Genomic DNA, 19,168 nt, shown 5'->3' with positions numbered 1-19,168 from the left:
GAAAAAAAGGGGCTTATTGACAGGCGTATACCCGCCACTTCAAAAGTTGAGTTCCCCCAGGGTGTGTGATATCAGCGACTTCCCAAGAACCACTATACCTGGGGATTACCTGCTTGATCTGTTTTTGACTCCAATTTGTGTGTCGCTGTAGCTGAGTAGCTCCCTCCATTCCCTGATTTAACGGTGTACATCATGACATTGCCAGTAATCTGTCACGGTGTCACCTGTATCCAAGCTACCTTCACGATATTCCCACTGATGGTCATCAACGCCTTTGTTTCCATGTTGATTGAAAAAGGTACGATTGATGAGGAAGGTTAAAGATTTGAATGAAAAATTATTGTTGACATTATCCGCTTTGCAATATTTTTTTTACGAAATGCCCTATAACATGTATAATAAACCATAATTTCCCAATGACATAGGTCCATATCCGGCACCTATTTTAATTATCATTGCTCCAAATTTGACCTTAAGTTATGGAGTATGAGTTTTAGCACCATGACAATCTAAGTAGTCAGCTTTCTTGGTCGGGGGCGGGGATGAGTCGGGGAAAAACGACGAACAAGCTTTTCATTTTGACCATATATTATCGTTGGGATATAGTATAGGCCTACTTTAATACAGCGGTTTTGAGAGAGACTGCATGCATCTTGTTGATGTTTGTTTAAATGATCAGTTTACTAATTCTTCATCCGCGATTCTTGTCAATATACATTGTCGTATTGTAAGCATTGCAAGCATAATGGCAATGCTTTACACTGCAAAAGAAGATATATTGCCTACCATCGAACATAATTAAACACACCTCTGAAAAAAAAAAACCCTAAAGAGCTGGAGAAGAAGAGACAATTAATATTTGAATTCCCTTGCTTAAACCATAAGTATAAATTTATGACATGCTTTTTGCATGGGGATAGCCAGAATTTTTGGTTTGTTTGTTTTGTTTTTGTTTGTTTTTTGTTGATTTCATCATGGTGGTGACAAAGTTTTTGCTCAACTATAAAACCACCCGCTTCAGGCGAACTTTATCAATATTTTCTCGTCAACTATGTCAATTTGTTGTTGTGGACGCATCCGCACCCAATGCAGCGAGCTTGCCGCATGCATGGTCAAGCGCCAAAAAATCATATTTTCCTGATATTTGCACAAAAATACCAACATTAAATAAAGGAACCCAATTTGAATTCCATTTCAAATTCAACACTAAGAAATATTTTACTTCTCAATAAAACATGATAAAGTGATAATTCAAAATTTAAGAATTTTACAACGATATCATGATGGATGGGGACAGCAGGCGATGAACGTGATGCTTCAATGCCAAGTTTAATTGGCCCTCTGCGGTGTTGAGAGATTGTCAGGATGGTTTCACACCCGGCATCAAATTCCCAGTGTCTTGACGGATCCTATTGTCATGCAAACACCATGAGTGCAATGTGATATGGGAACCAGAATGGAGTTTGTATACAAAACCCATACTAGGTTACAGGGTTGCTAATACAGCAATTTAACCGCCCTATTGGGCTCACCTTTGAACTTTTTTGTGGGCGGTAGGGTGACTGGGCCTGGGGTCTTATCCAGTTATCCAAATGATTAAAGATTATATAAAGGGTCCGGAAAAGAGTGTATATCAAAACTAATGATTCCATCAGGGGAATATTTGGCTAAAATTATCATTATCTGACATTTGTGCAAATTTGGGCGCTTTTACTGTCTGTCATCTCTGAACTTGTTAACGCATCGGTGGTAAAATAGTAGGTAACACTGCTTACTACCAACACATTTCAGAATTATACTAACTAGCTCTATTTACCATGGTATCAAAATGCAAGGAATATCAGGAATAAATATACGAGGACATCATTGAAAACAATCATTGCCATGATTTAGAAATATATTATATTATTTGTGTATGCATACGAATTATATATACTTGCCAACTTGCTGACATATATTTGCCGGGAGTTTTGCTTATTTACCAACTTCATATTATTGATGGTTCCATGTGACAGCTGTGCTTCAATGCGGTAAGTAGACCTATGCAATTTTCACTCGTATCTACATGTATGTAGTATATTATGTACATTTTATAATTATGAATGTTAGCTAATGTTGCCCCACTTAACATTATGTAGAGTATATATATATGGCATATATACAAGAGATAAAACGATAATGTACATATTTAATATAATGTAGGTCTTCATGGTCTTATAATAAATATCGTGAATCGTACGGTAGCATACATATTTTATAAACATATGAACATAAATCATGCATGAACCATGATTAGGCCATTGTATTTATAGGCCTAGTATCTTTTTGTGTAAAATGCCTACAAACATTTGTATCGGTAGGAACTTTGCAGCATGCAGCAATAGGCTATAATTTTATGATTGTGTAAAAATATCCGAAAGAAAAGAGTTTCTTTAATAAATTGGTTTGCAAAATCCAGAGAAAACACAATTTGCCCCTAAATACATGAATATACATAAAAAAACATAACAAAACGTTTCCTTTTAATGTGATTTAGTCACGACTATTAGCTACATGCATTGGCTACACGTGTGCATTGGCCTTCAATATGTCTTCGATAATTTTATAATTGTTATATAAATTAAATAACACATTATCAATCCAATTTATCAGATTAATTTGATAACACCGATTAGGCATATAGCCTTTAATATTGCATCACTTCACAAACTAACAATTATTACTGTTTCGTGTTTATCTAGACGCGCCTTGTAAACATTGCCTCGATCCTGAATGACAGTGTCAGAGTTGACAACATTTTGGACTCGCCGATATCAGCCTATTAAACTGTTAAAATCTGTCTACATTCGCCAGTCTGATAAGTTTCGCTAGTCTTAATGGTCACTATTGCGAAAATCGATAGTATCCTAACCCTAAACCTTACCCCTAACCCTCAACCTAATCCTAAACCTTACCGTTAACCCTAAACCTTACCCCTAACCTCAAACCTTACCCCTAACCCTAAACCTTACCCCTAACCTCAAACCTTACCCCTCAAACCTTACTCCTAACCCTCAACCTTACCCCTAACCCTAAAACTAATCCTAAACCTTACCGTTAACCCTAAACCTTACCCCTAACCTCAAACCTTACCCCTAACCCTAAACCTTACCCCTAACCTCAAACCTTACCCCTAACCCTCAAACCTTACCCCTAACCCTAAACCTTACCCCTAACCTCAAACCTTACCCCTAACCCTAAACCTTACCCCTAACCTCAAACCTTACCCCTAACCCTAAACCTTACCTCTAACCCTAAACCTTACCCCTAACCCTAAACCTTACCCCTAACCCTAAACCTTACCCCTAACCCTCAAACTAATCCTAAACCTTACCGTTAACCCTAAACCTTACCCCTAACCTCAAACCTTACCCCTAACCTCAAACCTTACCCCTAACCCTAAACCTTACCCCTAACCTCAAACCTTACCCCTAACCCTAAACCTTACCTCTAACCCTAAACCTTAGGCCTACCCCTAACCCTAAACCTTACCCCTAACCCTAAACCTTACCCCTAACCCTCAAACTAATCCTAAACCTTACCGTTAACCCTAAACCTTACCCCTAACCTCAAACCTTACCCCTAACCCTAAACCTTACCTCTAACCCTAAACCTTACCTCTAACCCTAAACCTTACCTCTAACCATAAACCTTACCCCTAACCCTAAACCTTACCTCTAACCCTAAACCTTACCCCTAACCCTCAAACTAATCCTAAACCTTACCGTTAACCCTAAACCTTACCCCTAACCTCAAACCTTACCCCTAACCCTAAACCTTACTCCTAACCCTAAACCTTACCCCTACCCCTAACCCTAAACCGCTGGCTTTTTTCAACCCGCACACCCTAAAAAAACCAGAATCAAGTGGAATTCTGCTTTTAACAAACATTCTGCACGAGATGACATTGCTACCCAGACTATTATGAACGTTCGAAATAACGAATCTTCGGAATTTGGTCTATATTATAGCTCGATTAGCTCCTATTACTCCGATTAAAGATATACCCCGTCTTGGAACCATGGGTGATAACTCTATAACATAATCATATTAAATTAAAATATTATGAGGAAACGGGTCATGAAAAGACATCACTCAAGAAATCTCTGTTGTACGACTTTATTTCTAAATTGCTTCTAATTAATTGATTTAAAAACAAAGCTTGATACCTTATAATTCAATACTCCGTATCAGCGGGCCTATAGCGCCAATCAAATTCACGTACCGATGGGATAAATTATCTCTTTTCTGGGGCATCATGTTTATCATGTTTATGTGCTAAGTTTGAGCAAGTACAGTTGAAACATTTTGTGAAAAGTTTAGTTGGTGAAAACGCTTATTTGATAACAAATTAAGATGCTCATTATAAAAGAAAGAAGAGAGGCATGATGGGTAAATGTCGATATGGATCGAAGGACAAGAGTCATGAACAGAGACGAGGGAACGTATGACTGATATTCTGACAATATTATTGACTGGTCCCTTTCTTCTACCATTATAATAGGGGTATATATATACAAGTCTGGTAAAAGTCTTCGGGAAATGCTGAATATTATCTCCCCAAATGGTGGTTGTAGAGTTCCTCTAAATGGTGATTGTAGAGTTCCTACGGGAAGATCATTTAAAACAAACAAACAAATAACATAAGGGATTAAATCAAAATTCGCTGCTGTTGACCGCCGGTTTCGTCCGGTTCTGTCCGGTTTCTATTGTACTAAACAATGGAAACCGGACAACAATAGAAACTGGACGGAATCGGCGGCGGTCAACCTCCGGTCGAATTTTGATTTCATCCCTTACACTATAGGATCCACAACATGCTCATCTATCAAGACACAGTTCTTTAACCCCAATACGGTTGCACATTCATTGAATGACCTTTGAAAATTTGGGTACACAAACTCATACTCTGCAACATGAGGTCAAAATTTGCACTATGATTGTTTAATTGAGGTTATTGAACTATGGCATTGGGATGAGACCATTGTGGTCCATACAATGTAGTGTTATCGCAGCCCATCAACATCAACTGTTCACTAAATTTAGAAACTTCTTTATAACAAGCCTGCTATTTAATTTATCTATAAAAACAACATTTTAGGACTACCAGTAGGCCTATGCATTTGTCTGTTTTACTTTAGATTCACTGTACTTTTTACTCATCTGCCTGTCAGTCATTGCATGAATGCAGGCATTGACCAGCTCAGTTAGTCCATGCTTATTTTCATATCCAAATCTTGCTTGCTATGTTTACGTTGTTAGCTTACGGAAATCTCTATCAAATACCAATATTTTAGCTCCAGGACTATTGATATATTTACACTATTTATACACATCCGTCAATGGTTCGACCATTGTCAAGTTCACTTGCAAGGTTCGACGATAAGTTTGCTATTGCCAATCACTATGGACCACAATGACCTCATCCCAATGGCATAGTTCAATAATCTCAATTACACAATCATAGTGTAAAATTTGACCTCATGTTGCAGAGTATGAGTTTTCATTACTCGTTGACTGCCGATAAACGTCCCAATAAATCGGACTTAGTCACCGGTCAGTTCTCATGATAGATATCCATGGCTAACGATGGTTAACTATGAAAACATGTGAAAGGACATCAAGTTATTTATTTTGAGCTCTTTCGAGTATCGACGAGTAATGGATATATTCTGTAGATTTAGGTTTTGTCTGTGACTGCTAATGTGAGGCCGTCGTAGGTCGTACGGGGCTCAAACTCGGTGGGTGGGTGTAGCTCTGTCCTGGCAAGAAGAAGTTTATGTTCGTTAAGTCATCCGACCCCGGGGCCCCTCCCAGGGGTCATTTGAGGTCAAATGACTAAAAACTGTCATATGGGCATGAAACTAGGTCGTACGGGACTCAAACTCGGTGGGTGGGTGACGTTCTGTCCTGGCAAGAAGATGTTTATGTTCGTTAAGTCATCCGACCCCAGGGCCCCCTCCCAGGGGTCATTTGAGGTCAAATGACTACAAACTGTCATATGGGCATGAAACTAGGTCGTACGGGACTCAAACTCGGTGGGTGGGTGTAGTTCTGTCCTGGCAAGAAGATGTTTATGTTCGTTAAGTCGTCCGACCCCAGGGCTCCCTCCCAGGGGTCATTTGAGGTCAAATGACTAAAAACTGTCATATGGGCATGAAACTAGGTCCTACAGGGCTCAAACTCGGTGGGTGGGTGTAGTTCTGTCCTGGCAAGAAGATGTCTATGTTCGTTAAGTCATCCGACCACGGGGTCCCCTCCCAGGGGTCATCTAAGGTCAAATTACTAAAAAGTGTCGTATGGGCATGAAACTTGGTAGGTACAGTCAACATTTAAAGCAGCATTTTTGAAGGTCATTTTGGGGTCATCCAAGGTCACCACGGGTCATCTGAGGTCAAATTAGTAAAAGCTCATATATGGGCATGAAACTTGGTAGGTACAGTCAACATTTAGAGTTATAAGTTTAGGTCATTTTGGGGTCATCCAATGTCACCCTGGGGTCATCTGAGGTCAAATTAGTAAAAATTGTCATATGGGCATGTCACCATCAGCCTGGTAATCGCGCCCAGACGAGAACCGCCAAATATGGGTAACCGCCTAGTCTATTTTAAAACTGATGCATCAATGACTATGTTCATCATGTCATATAGAGGCCTTGCATGCGACGTATCATCCCGTAAATATGGCGGACTACTCAAATGCATTCAACAAAAGCATGATTGCAATCTACCGTGACAGTTCGTCTCACACACATAATCCTGCACTACGATCAAATAGGTTGATGACAACATTTGATTGAATGGACTGCACTCCGCCATAACTACGGTGAAGGACACCGGTTGAAAACCTTTGTTTGGAGCCAATCAATAATTTCATGCAGGGCCTCTATTGTATCATTCTCACATAGATATAGAAATACTAAATTCGTTCACTATCTATATTTTTACTTCTAGTAGAGCTCCAATCTAAGGGTTAAAGTTATGTTTTAGGTTAGGTTATGATTTTTTAAAGTACCCAGTACAGTGAACCTTATGGTACAAATGCGCGCGAAAATTTTAGCATAGGCCTATTGAAACTAGACTGGTGAAATATGGGACAAAAGTGGAATAAATTCGCGCAAAGCGCTAAAAATGGCATTCTGTGGCTATAAAATGGCCAAATATGAGGTTAATTTCGACACAAACCAATACACAGGCGTCAATATTGGGGGTGATTATATTGACCATCCCCTGGCAAAATATTGTGGCATTTATCCCCCCCCCCGATCTACGCCTATGTAATTTAGAGCCCTGTGCCCCCATCGGTCTCCCCCTCTCTCCTCCCCCCCCTCCTTCCTTTTTTTCTTTCTCCCCTATGCGATACGTAATCTATTTCCTCTTCTTTCTATATCTAACCTCCTTGGGCCTACATATTAGTACTGATATATCATACGCTGGCGAAATTACGTAATTAATCGGATTAATTAACATACTGAGAAATAGGTGAAAACAATTTTGACAAAAGGAGTTGTCCTTGTCAATTTGTAGACATGTACTTTTGATTATTTACATAGCTTCTTCTCCAATCACTGTGTAAAACATCCATCCAAAAATCTGATTGCTATTATTATATGGATGAATGGACATATCACAAAAGGATTGCTTATCTCAATAGGGCATGTACTTAAGCATTTTTTTTAACTGACCGGCGTTATTGGGCGTTTTATCGGAGGTCACCGAGTAATGCCGAAGATCAAAATCGATTTTATGTATTGTGTATGTATCATAGGACGCTCGTATTAATTGTCTCTATGCGCTTGAGAATTCAACAATATAAATAATGGTAGCTCTATTATAATACACATTAATGTTTTAAGCAGATAAAATTCCAAAATATAATACGTTTTCTGCCTTTGCTTGTCACGTGGTAGGCCTATGTTGAAGTTGCGATTATATTTTTAAATAAGTTTCAGCTGAATAACAAGAAGACAAGTGGCCTAGTGGTCTAAGGCGCTAGGCTCATAGAGTACTAAGCGTTGCGCCGTGAGTTCGAACCCCGCCTCTGCCAAACTTTAAAAGAAGTAAATTAAAATTTGACTTTTTTTAATTTCATATTTGGGAAATGTGACTGGGAGAATTTATGTATGGTGTGGAGTGGTGTGATAGGGCATGTACTTTAACTGGCCGGCGCGGTCCGGTGATTAAGTCTTTATTGGGCGTTTTATCGGCAGTCAACGAGTAATGAGTACCTAAATTTTCAAAGGTCATTCAATGAAAGTACAAATGTATTTGGGGTTAAGAACTGTGCCCTGATATATAGATGAGCATGTTGTGGATCCTAGTGAATGTCATACCATTTAATAATTTATAGAAACGCGTTGAAGTTTATAAAGTGAGGCAAACTTTTATCAAAAAATGCATCATGTCAAAATTGTTTTAATAAATTAAAATCGTTTAAATTATGTTTATTATTTTGTTTATTCGTATAAAAGTTTTTCAAAGTAGACCTATCTAAACATACATCTTCAGGATCGGTCAGAGTTATTTTGCTATAGAAAAAACGATCTTATTTTGGCGTGAAAATGATTATGGGATTATATTTTGGTCAGTCACTAAAGCAGTATGCAGACTTTTTATTAGACGTAAAATATTTGATGTAAGATATCTACGTTATTTAATTTATTGCCATTCTATTTCCAGTAATGTTTAAGTTCTAACGAATGTTTGATGACGTAAAATCGATAATAGGCCTATATTTCTACCAGATATTATACGTAACATATTATCAATTTTACGTCATCAAACATTCGTTAGAACTTACACATTATACTGGAAATAGAATGGCAATATAGATTAAATAACGTAGATATGTATACATCAAATATTATAGGTCTAATAGGCCTACTCGGAGTCTGCATACTGCTTTAATGATCAAGACAATCAATTCATTTGTTGATATTTGACCACAAATCAGTTAACAAACATTCACGTGTTAAGTTCACTTTTAGTTCACAACATGACGGTCGCTGTCATGTTCAAGTCCGGGGTTCAAGTAGCCTAATGATCGTAAATAAACATCATCACAACATAAGGGTACTTGTTGCATATTACTTTCAACACACCAACAAACTGATCCTACACAAATCAAGCCCAGAGGCCGTTGTTATTGAATTTATTCCGGATCAGTGCAGTTTTTTGGCATCGAATTTATTCAAATGTTCATTCCTTCTACTGTTGCGCATTATTAATGACTTTCACTGCCATAATTCACCCGGTGTTGATACCAAACTACATAGGACGGTAACGAAGTTAAGGGGGTTCGAAACGATGTTTCTGGAAAACAGAAACTGAATTTAGAACCATTTGAATAGATTGAATAAGTTAAGCTAAATACACTGAGCAAAATAGTTTTTGTTTGAAGGAAATCGGACATACGGTTGTCAAGATATGCATGTTTTTAGTTTCTTTGTATTCTATTGTTTTTGCCAATATATTGATGAAGTTAATGAGGAAAATTTGCAAAATGTGCTCATGAATATTCATGTTTGCCAATATTATACCAATATCTTATGAATAAACCTTCATACTACTTTTATTTTATATGATTTTGACATGAAACTTTGCCAATGTGTTTCTATTGCCTAAAACATTACCATGTGATTTTCCCGCCCATCTAATTTGCATATTTGCATAATTAATTAGCATTATACTTAAGGCTAATTAATTATGCAAATATGCAAATTAGATTTGCGGGAAAATCACATGTTAAAGGTTTAGGTCATAGAGACACATTGGCAAAGTTTCAGGTCAAAATTCTAAAAGGTAAAAGTAGTATGAAGGTTTATTCATAAAATATTGGGAAAATATTGGCAAAAATTAATATTAATAAGCACATTTTGCCAATTTTCTTCATTAACTTCATCAATATATTGGCAAAAACAATAGAATACAAAGAATATTTCAACAGCAATATCTCAAAAACGGTTTGTCCGATTTGGCTCAAATTTTAGAATTAAGATTATTTTGCATATCTCTCTGCAACAAGTCTTTTTTAATCTCAATCAGAGCAACTTGATTTTGCCTTTCGTACCACCTTAACACGTCATGAGAGCACGATTTTATGAAACAAGTGTTTAAAAAAGCTAATAACATGTAAATTGGAACAGTAAGATTTCTCCTTTCCCCCAGGGGTAACCATGGCAATCCGTAGAAGATAATCTTTTCACGCATTCATTGACCACGTTCAGTGTTTTCCCATATTTTAACATGTTTAATGTTGGTTGTCAGGTTTCCTGCATATTCAAAGAGGCCTGTGTTAAGGTGAAGAATTGAAAGTATCTGATACAAAATTGAAAATACTATAAAGGGACGAAATGAGCGAAACTGGGACGCTTTACTAACCAGATTAGCTGGGGTTTTTCTTTTATTCCTTTTTGAATGTATTCCTTCGTTTAAAATTGAACACGTTTTGACAACAAGTCAGATAGCTCCAGATGCTTCATGCGACCATTTTTTTTTAACCGAGCAACTAGTTTATCGTTCAAAACAATTAGTCGTATTGACAAATAAATTGTGATTTTTGTGAAAAACTTAAATTTATTGAACGAAAAACACTGTGCTAAACATCTACAAAAAGTAACTTTATCATAGAGAAACTGTATTTCTATAACTGATAGGCATAAACCTATTTCTATATCACCCTGTGCACTTATTTGCTATATGCCCCTGTTCAATGGACTCACTCTTCAGCGTTCATGCACAAAAATTGATATGAACTGAATCATTTATTCTGTCGTCAACAGTATATCTAGCACCTCCTGGGAGATACTGAAGGGATTCTGCAGCAAAACAAAATTGTTTCGCTAGCCCATCGCAACAGTTGGAGAAAGCTTGTAATCGCCTGCTCCGCAGCCGCGACTAATGATGATGATCGTCAACAGCTTTTCCAGTTCATTTTAGTTCGTGTTGCGTATTATTCATTTCATTATACATGGAGGGAAAACATTTATAATCTAAGAGATAAGCATTGTCTTCAAGATCTTCATTCAATGTCATTAAAGGCGTTAACTCTAAACATGACTTATAAATAGATCCTATCAGTAAATAGTGATAATGAAAAGATTAGAATTAAACTAGATACAGGTAAATCTAGTATTTGTTTTAATTGTTTGTTTAGTTCTCCAAATTCCACAATTAATTCATCTGTTTCCTGCAGCCATGACAACGTTGTTACCATGGTTTCTATTGCTAAAATGGATCCGAATTGTTAGACCATCGTCACAAACTAAGATATTCGAAAAATGTTATAATAATTATGAACATTATAATCATGATTGCATATATGTTATATATTATACAATTAGGCCTATATCAATGAAACATACATTTTGTACGACCTTATCTGGTTGTAGGTATGTATTTAGTGTATTTTGTTGCATTAATTTGCATAAAGGAGGCATATTGGTTTTCTGGCATCAACGCCGCCACTATGTTTTGTTGCTTAATGTCATTTTGATAAAAATAAAGTTATCTTTATGTCTTATTAAAGTTATCTTAACAGTTTAAAGAGGAAGCCTCGCCAGAGCAGTTCTTCTGGGGTGAACCAAACCTGTAAAATTAAGAGATAACCTTTTCACTGATTAATTTGATAACCAGGCAGGTTTGGTTCACCCCAGAAGAACTGCTCTGGTGGGGCTCCCCCTTTAAGACACAACTCGTATAATTTTCATTTTCCTTCCAAGGTCTTTCTGGCATGGCATTCTGAAATTCCCATTGCGTTGTCCATCCTCGTATATAATAATAAATTGACGAACCTTTAGGTCGCGTCTCGTTACCAACCTAGCTATAATAGCTTATAATTTCCCTCCGTGTTTCCATTGTCAAGTACATGACCTAGATCGCCACATGAACTGAACTTTGCCCCCTACAGGTAAACGTTGTCACAACATACTGATTTAGGAATCCGAGCTGTCGTAGCTCGCTGTGTAGGAGGTCATATCATCAGTGTTGCCATAAAACGTTAAGAGAAAACCATCTCAGTTTGGCTACTTTTGACGGTATTTGCGCTCATTGGAAAGTACCCGGGAAAGTACTCGTTAGTATTTAATGTAAAAACAAATTGATGGTAAAATACAAAATCGAAAGCCTGATATTCAACGTTACATTAACAAATTATTCTTTGTTTAATTCCAAGACTTAAAAGCAACATTTCTACCCGGCCCCGGCATTTCTATGAATATTTCGACGCCTTTTTCATGGTGTAATGCCGCGCCTTTGCGGCGAAAAGTTTGGGCAACGGTTTTGAAAACGACGTTCACGGTCACAATGAAATGCAAACCAAACAAATAGGTATTTGCTCAGCAATTTAGAAAAGAAAACTTAAGCTAATATGATACCAATAAATTAGTTTGCATTTTGAGAATTCCTTTCTATTTTGAGGTGATCAAATTCCATCAAAATAATAACACAAAATGTGAGAACAGTGAAGGACAAAATACGATGGAGGTCGGTCGTGCTATTTATCTCCCGGAGACGCGGGATTTGAAAGTGACGTCACATACAACAAGTCGCTGACATGATAACTTTATCCGTGCTCCCAACTCCCTACATAGCCTACATCTGCAAAAGGTCTGCTTTGCATGCAACAACAAAAAGTCAAATTGGGCCAAAAATGTCAACAATATTATTGTTGATAAGTAGGCCTATACACCAAATCATGAACTTCCTGAAATTAGGCCTAGTTTAAAAAGGTGATCCAAAAATCAACTGCAGCGGGATAAACGTCTACTTTTGACCAGAATGGAGATTTCTCATGAAAACGTCTGCATTTTGGAAAATTCGCACCTCCACGAAAAAAAAATCTGGCTATACGGACCTAAGTGAATGGCCTTTGATAATAAGATCCTATGGACTAACTCTCTTTTGACATTCTTGTGGCCGAAAGGCCTAGGTCTACTTAAACTTAATTCACACTTTAAATCCAACGCAAGCCCTTGCCAATAGCATATTAACAATATGTCAAATATTATCACAAAGGTGAAAAAGAATCGCAACCTTGGCATAATTTGCATCAAGTGCATTATTGTTTAAGGTGACAAGTAGTCATTTTAACATCAACTTGTGAAATGCTCTTCATTGTAATATTGTAAAAGCTTTCCAAACGTTTTAAAACGATTTGCATCGGGGCCTGAGATTGGAATTCCAGTTTCCTTTCTCACGAAGTAAGGGCTAAGAGTAAAATTGTACAATTGTGTTTGGGAGTGGCCTTCTCTTTTTCTTTTTTTCCTAGCTATTTTCTTCCATTTCTTGCTTTGTTTATCAAAGCTATCTAGGCCAACATGCATATATTAGCCTACATTTGTATGAGCTTGGAACGGTCCATGGTTTTCCATGGATTAGCATGTGTTCCTCACGGACCAACCTGGGTAAACAAACAAACAAACAAAGTATAGACGATTCTTATAATTGGCACCCTTTTCGCCGTTGATGGCGTTTTGGCTCGGCTAACTCCAATTTAACGGAACGGAAAACTGAAGGCGAGGCAAAGTATGTAGAGAGAATTGTAAACAACAGTTTCTTGTGAACATCAGTTTCAGAATTTGTGCGAACCCATCCCTTCGAATTTAGCCAAATTTATACTCACTGAAATGGAATTAGCCTATTATAAACGTCGTGAACGTGATGTTTTTCATGTTTATTGTGAGAAATCAGAAATATCCACAGTCCACTAGTATGTTAGAAGTAGTTTCTGTCATCAAACAATATAAAAAGGAAATTTAAATAATTTGAAACTGAATATCCTGTCATTTCGTTATTAATATAATTTTTGCCGTTTTTCTGCATACATTTGTTTAATATCATAATGTAAATAAGAACAATTATAAATGAACAGTATCGATAAGCTGAAATTATTGAACATTATTTTAGCCTCTATATCTGACCTTTGCACTCTGCTAATTTGAGGCCGGAGAAATAAAAAGAGCTCGGAAGGTAACACTTCGAGAGCCCCTGACCCACTGTTTCGGCATAAAGCTTCAGGTGGGGGATGAAACTGAATTGTGCATGCTTTTACATTTTTTTATCCAGGTAATAATAAGTTGAAAAGCTGATTGGTTAATAATGACATTCAAGAACGATGTGATTGAACCCAATAATTATGCCCGGAAGTGATGGGAAAATGTAGGTCTGAGGTCAAAATGAATACAACGCCCTAGAACTAACGTGGACGTGCAGTGCCAGACGGAAAAATGTTTTCAAATTTTTCTGCGCTCTTTTATGCATAATGCATTTGTCAATGTGTAAAGGTATTAATTTTGCTATAAGAGTCATTATTGGTGAAAATAGTAATTGTTTCTATAATTAGGGGGTACTACACCCCTGCCCAGTTTTGTGCCTATTTTTGCATTTTTCTCAAAAATTATAGCGCATTGGTGACAAGTAAGATATGTATATAGGGGCAAGGACTACAACTACTGCACTGGAAATTTTATTTGAGCATAGACAACAGTTGTGGAGTTACAGTCAAAAATGAGGGAAAACCAATATTTGATCAATAAATCAATAACTACTTGCCTTGAGTTGCTGAATTTTCAGTGCAATAGTTGTAGTCCTTGCCCCTATATAATATACATCTTACTTGTCACCATTGCGCTATAATTTTTGAGAAAAATGCAAAAATAGGCACAAAATTGGCCAGGGGTGTAGTACCCTTTAAATATTCATGAATATGCAATATTGATGTAGGGAGCCTATTAATTATGGCGCATTGTAGCATAATTATACAAACAAACCCATCGATTTGAGTTAATTGATCTCAGCTAACTAAGTACTAAAAGATACATCATTGGTATAAAATAATGATGTATAAAAATCATTGTGGTATTTTGGCGACCCAAGAAGAAAACACAACAAACAAACAAACAGATCGAACAATAAATAAATAAATAAATAAATAAATAAATAAATAAATAAATAAATAAATAAATAAATAAATAAATAAACAAACAAACAAACAAACAAACAAACAAACAAACAAACAAACAAACAAACAAATAAATAAATAAATAAATAAATAAATAAATAAATAAATAAATAAATAAACATTCATTCATTCATTCATTCAAATTGACATAGGCCTACAAACATATTCAACATAAAACAGCAAGACCATTCGCGGTTTCCATAAAATGAAGCTAAATGACACTGTTAATTCTCCGAAGACATAAATAAAATGTTATGGGAATTTTAACCGTCTATACAACATCTTATCATAACCGTTTGCTTCCAACTGACCCAGAAACGCACGACCTTATTCTGAAATCCATATAATTGCTCTTTGAACACCTCGCAAATCGCAATCAATCACTGTAAATTTTCAATTGTTTTTGAAAATTACAAAAATAAGTCAAACCCTTTAACCGACCGCAATTTGACCTGTCTAACATAACGCATGACAAATACGTGCATTTGTATACATGTATTAGTATTTTGATGCCTATATATTCAGGTCAAAAACTTTTCTTTTTTCCTTTTTCATTAGAAGCACCCTACCCCAGTTTGTATATCCTCATCTATAGTTTTCCAATCTTTTACTCACGTATACTTGAGGTTCGCCCATGGGGGTTTTCAAGATTTCTCTCTACTGAAATATATTCTTTTACGAATGGGTTAAATTACATTAAAGGGTGAGTAAGCATACAAGATTGGCTTTTTGAAATTTTATAACATCAATTATGAAGTTAAAAGACATCGGTTTGGACATACAATACATGGTTGAAATACCATTAGTAAATAAAGTGGCCCTTAGGTGCAAAGTTACTAATTCGGCCTCAAAGGAACATACCGTAGAAACCCGTCTATAAGGAATAGAAGCGACTGTGATGATAGCATATTTCACGCTAGCGCCCTCCACAATATTATATCATTATGGAATTTGAGCAAATCATTTACCGACACAAGCAGGTATACAATGTATTATTTTATCTTTATTTCGCATCTCACGAGCATAGCTCACTTGGCAAGGCATAAGACTTTGGTTCTTTAGATCGGAAGATGGTGAGTTCGAGCCTCATCACGGTCACACAAACTTTTATAAACAAAATATTGTTCAAACTTTTCATTTATATTTTCTTGCATTTTCTAAAGACTCCTTTCGTGATCATTTTTTTTTCATATTTAGTTTAATTTATTCTATTGTTCTTCTTTTATTGTTTCTTTTCTTTGTCTTTTTTTCTTGTTTAATTTTATTTTTTCTTTATTTTTCTTTGATTCATATAATATTGGCAGGATAAGGAGAGGAGGAACTAAAGACCCATTCAGTGATTTGCTCATCCGGACGATCGTAAAAATCATCAAAATTCACCTTTGTCATTGTCATAGATGTGGTAACATAGCCTGCTAGTGGTTCAGCAGAAAACCGTGTGACACATAATATACATTTGGCTACATTTTATTATACGATAAATACGAATTTATTAAACATGGTAACAAATATTCTCTAGAAGATCGGTTATACGATGGAACTGGTAGGCATAGGCCTATTATAAATTCGGGATATTAAATATCTTCCTGACGAGACAGATCTGCGCATGTGGTCAAAGACGATTCCTTACTAGCCACAGACCGTCCGCTGGAATTAGTTGAATCGCTATGGCTGTTGGTCGGACCTCTCATCTCTCCACATCGATTGTGACCTATCCCCGACATTGCCCTTATGAACTCACATCCTCCTGTTTTATTTCAATACGCTGGCGAAGTTACGTAATATTCTGTTTAACTAAGATCGCATTAGGTGATAACAATTTTTGTATATACCGCGTTATACATTGATACGTTCAGGCGGTACCTCTTCATTGAACCATATCATGCTGCACCTGTAAGATCTTTGAAAAGACCAGTATTGTATTCAATCTATGATTGCAGACATACACAGTACAGGTGATGAGTGTAACCTGCTTGTAGCGCAGCGCGATATGTTCAAAATTGTTTTCACCTATTGCTATGGTAATTAATCCGATTAATTACGCAACTTCACCAGCGTATAATGGCCGAATAAATTCTGACCATCACTTGGCTTGTTGGATTCGTCTATACTACAATTCGCTGTCGAAGTGACGTAATAATCGCAATAACTACCATCAAGCAGATTGCACTAATCACCCGCGTATGTCACCAAACATAGATTGAATACCACTCTTTTCATAAATACTAATCTTACATGGCGAGTGATTAGCATTTCTTTGACAACTATGGTTTAATGCATAGGTGCCACGTGAACGATGAAGTGCAGGGCTATATATCCGAAATTGTATTCATCAATTGCTATGGTAGTTAATCCGATTAATTACGTCACATCGACAGCGAATAGCCTATAGTATGGGTTCAAGTGGAACAAAAAATAGTGTATGTCCATTGCTAGCTATGGTAATTAATCATGTTAGTGTTTACATCACTACTTCGGTGAAGACAAGAGAAGTGTGCCTTCTCTACCAACGCCTGTGATATAACAGGTGCAAGCGAAACAAAATTGAATGACCAGAATAGTTTCCTTTGTCAGATGAATTGATTGAAGTTTTTGAAGACACTCTATTCTTGATGGGACAATAGATTCAAATATGGAATAATTATTATTCCTCATCTATTTTTTTTATTGAAAAAACTGCAATTGTGGCAACAGAACAATATTTATTTTGATTTCATTTCAAGTAGAAACAAAATCGTGCTTAAGCCAAAAACGCACCCTACCTCAAGAATTGGGATGGCACAAAGGTGCAACATAGGTTTTTATTGCAAAGACGAGGACAGACAAGTAGTTACAACACATCTGTCTAACCGTGGGTTTCGCTATTATTTAGAATAAATGCTTTTACTAGTTTCTATAAAACCACAAAATTACTAAAAAAAACCTATAAAATAAACTAAAAAAACGCACCTAAAAATAGAAGTAGAAAGGTAGATTTGAAGAAAGATAAAAAGAACATGTCAAAAAGTTAAAATTAAACGAGAATGAAAAAACGGAACCGGTGCCCTGACCATGCTCTCTTCAGCATGTCTTCAGTTCCAAAGTCTGACGCTCTATCAATTGAGCTATACGATCCTGATATACGAAACAGTCGTTATTATGTCAATACAATTGATTGGTGTTACAACATACTTAGATGGAATGCATAGCCACCCAGTGCCAGTATATATTTGCTCAAACTCCAAATACAACAAGCAACCAATTTTATTGAGGGCGTTTCTTGGGTATATCCTTGTAGACAGGGTTTTACGGTAGTTCAACTTCCAATGACTCTTGAGTTAAAACCGCGAAGGTATCGGATCTGGTCACTTAAAACACGTATTTTACATACTCTGGCTTTTCAAGCATGTCAACCATGCTCTCAATCGTGTTTCATGATTACAAAACAAAGTTATGGCTGGTCATAATCATAATTAATTGCTATCTCAAAATTTAACTTGATTATTCAGAAATTCTGAATAATCAATGCAGTAAAATGGCTACCTAATATCTTCTTAAAGATTGAATTCACTTCAGGTTAGCAACTATTTTAAACTGTTGCGATTTGGTAGTTCACATCATCTTGCGAATGGGAGAGGAGCTTTGGCAAAACTACATTGATCATTTCATAGCGATTGTGTAGAAGAATTCAAATATCACAAATACATTTGTAGGTCTTGTGGTTCTTGAGTTATTTTTGTAAAGATGACTGAAACAACAACACTTTTGTAAAACGTATACATAACTCATTAAAAACAATAAATCAAGCAAGTTTTCAAAGAATATGATTTGTAGAATGAACTTTTAAAAAACATCAAAGTGTTATTCATTTTCAATAATATATTTTTTAGATAATGAAAATCAGCTTCTTTGACCAACAATACCTAGTCTACCCTTAAAGGTGTCCATAAGGCATTTTGAAAATACTCAAAGTATGTTTTATTGATTAATAACTTTTTTCGGGCTCATAACAATTCGGACGAATGGGCTGCTCCCGTCAAAATAAAAAAATGTGTTTCACAAAATTTCGAAATAAATTTCAATTCGATTGAAGGATTATAAAATACGCTTATAGTTTGTAAAACAGGTGCATGTTACAAACAATCACTATCTTGTTTAGCATCTCTGAAAACAACCCATCAAACAGGATGAT

The 19,168-nt window shown here is 36.3% G+C and overlaps 1 protein-coding gene across 1 annotated transcript in view; it reads left to right on the top strand.

Moving 5' to 3' along the window:
- The first annotated feature begins 1,958 nt into the window (after window positions 1-1,958).
- The window catches only part of LOC140160771 (uncharacterized), a 125,719-nt gene continuing 108,509 nt past the window's right edge, over window positions 1,959-19,168 (top strand). The window contains 1 exon segment of the mRNA XM_072184068.1: window positions 1,959-2,030. The gene's annotated coding sequence lies outside the window, so the exon portion shown is untranslated.

Source organism: Amphiura filiformis, chromosome 9, assembly GCF_039555335.1.
Source record: "Amphiura filiformis chromosome 9, Afil_fr2py, whole genome shotgun sequence".
Classification (NCBI taxonomy): Eukaryota; Metazoa; Echinodermata; class Ophiuroidea; order Amphilepidida; family Amphiuridae; genus Amphiura; species Amphiura filiformis.
The sequence above is the reverse complement of the archived record's forward strand: the minus strand, read 5'-3'. Positions and strand labels throughout refer to the sequence as shown.